Source organism: Diuraphis noxia, unplaced genomic scaffold, assembly GCF_037042655.1.
Source record: "Diuraphis noxia isolate RWA-SAM2 unplaced genomic scaffold, SU_Dnox_SAM2 contig0001, whole genome shotgun sequence".
Classification (NCBI taxonomy): domain Eukaryota; kingdom Metazoa; phylum Arthropoda; class Insecta; order Hemiptera; family Aphididae; genus Diuraphis; species Diuraphis noxia.
The window spans coordinates 82,616,266-82,621,166 of NW_028301711.1; positions in this window are offsets into that span (position 1 = coordinate 82,616,266).

Sequence of the window (4,901 nt, forward strand, 5' to 3'; positions counted from 1 at the left end):
ATTTATTTTTCAATTCTATAGTAGTAGGTATTAGCAGATCGGGTAAATTAGATAAAATAAGGAATCGTGGACATCTTTTCCCGTCTACTTTCGGTGTAGAGGTAAATTTTCCACCGATGCACCTAACCAATGCAGAATTTCCCCTCTAAATTGGAAAGTCCTTCAGCAACATAAGATGGAAATGGGGGGAGGGGCTTTGGGAGCCCCCCAAAATTTTGTCAGGTTTCATGTGAAATGTGATTTTATTTGAATATAGTTTTTTTTTTTAGATAATTTAGCCCCCCCCCCAAAAAAAAAAAAAAAAAAATGTATGGATATCCGCCGAATGATTCGAATCTTGCTACGTTATTTAAATAGTCTTTGGTAGAGCTAGTATCGATGCGAGACAAGTCAGATAATTTATGCAAAAGTTTTAGAAATATTGAGAATTTATGTTCACTCGTGAAATGAGATAATTGAAATCCTGCATTGAGATACAATATATTATGATGCATTTAACTAAGTACCTACCCGACGTTGTCCGGGCAAAAGATTTGTAATTTTAATAAAATATATATTTATAAAAAATGTACATTGCATATTTCTTCTAATTACAATAACAATGTAATAGGCAAGTATATGTAACCAAAACGCAACCATTTAGATAAGCAAAAATAAGTTAATTTCATTTGGTAGTGTGAGCTACCATTTAGGTATAGGAGTTGAAAAAAAAAGTGTGTGAGTTACACTCTGGGGAAGTAAAACTTCTTTCATAAGTATTGGGTCCGTTAAATCATAAGTGAGAGTAAACAAGAGTAAAGAGGAGAGTAGAATTGAAAAACATCGAAAACACACTAAGCAAATGACGCGCTATCACACTTGGCCATAATATAACATTTAACCATTCAAGCGATTTCTGTCGCAGTCATACACCGTTTCATTTTTTCGTGACGATTTTTTTCTCCATCCATACCATACCTCAAGAACGAAGTTTTACTTCAAAAATAAGATATAAACACTTCAAGTCTAAAGTAATCTATCGATATGAGTTTTATTGAAAATTGTCTAGTAGTTTATAAATATCATATTAACTTCGAATGAACAATATCCATTTCCATCGGTATAACCCGACTTTGACTGTGAAAAGTATAAAATATGGTAGTACTAAAATGAGTGTATTTTAGTTTTATTTAATGAAATACATTTAACTCGATAAAACTGTGGTTTCAGAGATTAGCGTGACAAAACATTGAGATACGAGTTTTCTACGTATAAAAAAAAAAAAAATAATATAATATATGGTAAGAAGAGGATAGGCGACGTTTTTTGGAGTCGAATAATACCCGATAGATGGACCATGACATATAATATACACGGCGTGCAGTGCCGATACGGTGTGATAATAATAATAAACACGCACCCAACGCGATATTTAGGTAATTCACTCGAACCAACCCTTATTCGGGAACGAGATATATTGCACTCGCGCGGAGGAGGCCGAGAACAAGAGATAGATAGATAGAGAGAGAGAGAGACACACACACGAAAACAAATGACGGGAACGGGGAAAGCGATCGCACCGACGCAAAGGCCATAATATATAAAGTGATATACTATATATGTACACTACATAACGTACATTAATATATTCTCAAAGGCGCGGCCGCCGCCGTCGATTGTTGCCTTTCCGCGATAAGCTCCCCGCGAACGAGGACGTATGCAGCCCTTTCATACACTCGGACGGTTTTATGTGCACACACGCACACACAATGCATACACATACACACTTACATGCATATATATATTCATTTATACGGTCGTCGGGGTCGGTTTACACACGACACGACACCACGACACTATATATATATATATATATATATATATGCGATAACGACGTTAAGTGTTTCTCTCTCCCCTTCTTATATTATATACACACAAACAGTACATAAGTATATATATATATATATATATATATATATATATATATATATAAACTTACACTACTATATATGTATATCATTATTATTATCGTGTGCGTGTTTATGCGTTAAATTACGAATGCGATCTGTCTTCAGCGCCGCCGCCCCTTTCTCATTCCGACCCGCACTCGGTCCACACCCTTTTATTATTCGATTACCATACCGTAGCAGTATTATTTCGACGAAGTGCCTTTTGCTCCCCGCCAGCCCACCACCTCGTCCTTTATTTGCATTTATTTCAGTTACAAACAAAGCTTGGCAGTGGGTATACTGTATAAGATAGCTGAACAGTAGGTACACTGCGCTACGCTAATTCAATTCATCACGGACGAAAATCCAGCACACTGACACACGCACATACTGGCGACGATATTTGCACATAAACGTTTTTAATTAACGCAACTCCGACTCGATTTGTATTATCATTATTGTAGTTGCTTTGTTGTTGTTTGCCGACGGCTGCGACAGCTCTTACGAATTACGCTGACGGCGACGAGTCTAAAATAGGGCGTGATTATCGCGTAATATTTTAAACCGTTCGTGAAATGTTTTGCTTGGATCCTCGCGGAATCCAATGTTGAAAACAACATATAGTTGTGGTATCTCCTAAACGGGCTGTCGCTTGAGTACCTAAATTATGTACCTTCAAGAAGAGTACTTTAGCGGTCTTTCAGACTGCGTCGTAATAGGTAAAATAAGGAAACGAGTTTCTTCTAAAATCACTCTTAAATATCGTAAGCAATTAAATAAAAATATAAATTTATAAATCAAAACGAAATTATTTTTAATTCATATTACATAAATATTTTGGAAAGTTATCCACTAAAATCGGCATTACCAACAAAAATGTTTTATGTATATCGGAATCATTGTATTTCTGACGATAACATCGCTAATTTACTGCGAACACCAATATAAATTAATAATAATAAAAAATCGTTATTTTTAACACGGAAGTAGTCAAAAAATTATTTATATCTTTCTGCAACGGTTGCAGTTTGGAAATCTTTCTTAAAGGACTATACAACTAAAAAATCCTAATTTTTTTTATTGTGTGAAAATTTAGTGCTTAAAAAAAGAAAAATTTTAAGTGGTATAAAAATTTTTGTCGGACAATTGCTTCGGTGATTATATATAAGTCGTGTAAAACGCGTGACGTCATAAAATCACACCGTCCGCCGGGCCGTATCTAAAATACACGCGTTGTAGTTATTTCACTCGATTAAAATAACTATAGAGAAAAATTGATTTAAGGTATAAGTTACTAAAGTACATTTATAAAAAGGTTATAAATTTCTTTAGATGATCATATTAATTTTACAGTATTAAAATATGTTTCAGGGTAGTTTACAAGAAAGATAAAAAATTAAAATATAAAAAATAGCATAAATATATTATATTAAATAATATTATACAGTTTTAATTAAAGTTTAAACAAATGTGTTATTATAAAATTTATAGTTTAAGAACTAAAATAAATATGCAAAAAAAAACCTCACAATAAAATATATTAATTCAGACAAAAAATAAAAATACATACCTAGGTATGTTATAAGTAATTGAATTATTATAATATATAATAATAGCTAATTTAGCTAATTAAATTATCTTTTTAGGTAAATCTTTAATATCTCTTTGATTTTAATTCGCCATAAGGAATGTGAAATGTTGGATAAATTTGATAAAATTTTTTGGGATGTTAGTACCTATTACATATTTACATTCTCTTTGTACGTCAAATTGCTGTGGTAAAATTTCTTTTTCAGCTTCTTCGATCATTTTTGTCATTATGCCATGTTTCCAGTTATTTTATTCTTTATTGTGTTTGTTTTATACTATAGTCTATAAGGAATAGAGTTGTTATTCCATCATGTGTGGTCAAAAAAAATCGTGAACGTAGTTATCCTAAGGAGAACGGATTATATGTTGGTTTTCAAAACGCGTAATTCGTGTAATCTATTACTTAATACAATTCATTAAACATTTAACATTATAATTAATAATATACTATATAAAAAAACAATATCAAATATGTAAGTTGTTTTATTGCAGTATAAACCTACTATATTCAATTTTATGAACCTACCTTATTTGAATTAGTACCTATGTATATTTTATTGTGAGGTTTGTTTTACATATTTATTTTAGTTCTTAAACTATAAATTATAAATTATAATAACACGTTTGTTAAAACTTTAATTAAAAGTGTATAATATTATTTAATATAATATATTTGCTATTTTTTATATTTTAATTTTTTGTCTTTCTTGTAAACTACCCTGAAACATATTTTAATACTGTAAAAATAATATGATCTTCTAAAGAAATGTATAACCTTTTTATAAATGTACTTTAGTAACTTATACCTTAAATCAATTTTTCTCTATAGTTATTTTAATCTAGTGAAATAACTACAACGCGTGTATTTTAGATACGACCCGGCGGACGGTGTGATTTTATGACGTCACGCGTTTTACGTGACTTATAAATAAACTCCGAAGAAATCGTCCGACAAAAATTTTTATACCACTAAAATTTTTCTTTTTTTAAGCACTAAATTTTCACACAATAAAAAAAATTAGGATTATTTTAGTTGTATAGTCCTTTAAAAAAAAAAACACTCTGTGGCTATTCGGAGAATTTTTTACTTTACTTTTATATTAAACCACCTGACCGTCAATCGTATTGTTGTAAAACGTTTGTTTTAGATTATTTTTTTAGACATTTTCTAAGGGTTGTTTATTACTGTTTAAAACGTTAAATGGCTGTAAACTCTCCGGGCATACACAGCATTTAATATAATGATGTATAATGTATACAGTATACACGATTGTAGCTGTTAATGTAAAAGAAAACATTGATATATATCAGACATACACCGAACACAGGGACACCTAAATAAAAAAAAAGGTAGGTATATTATATAGGTACCTCATATAACAT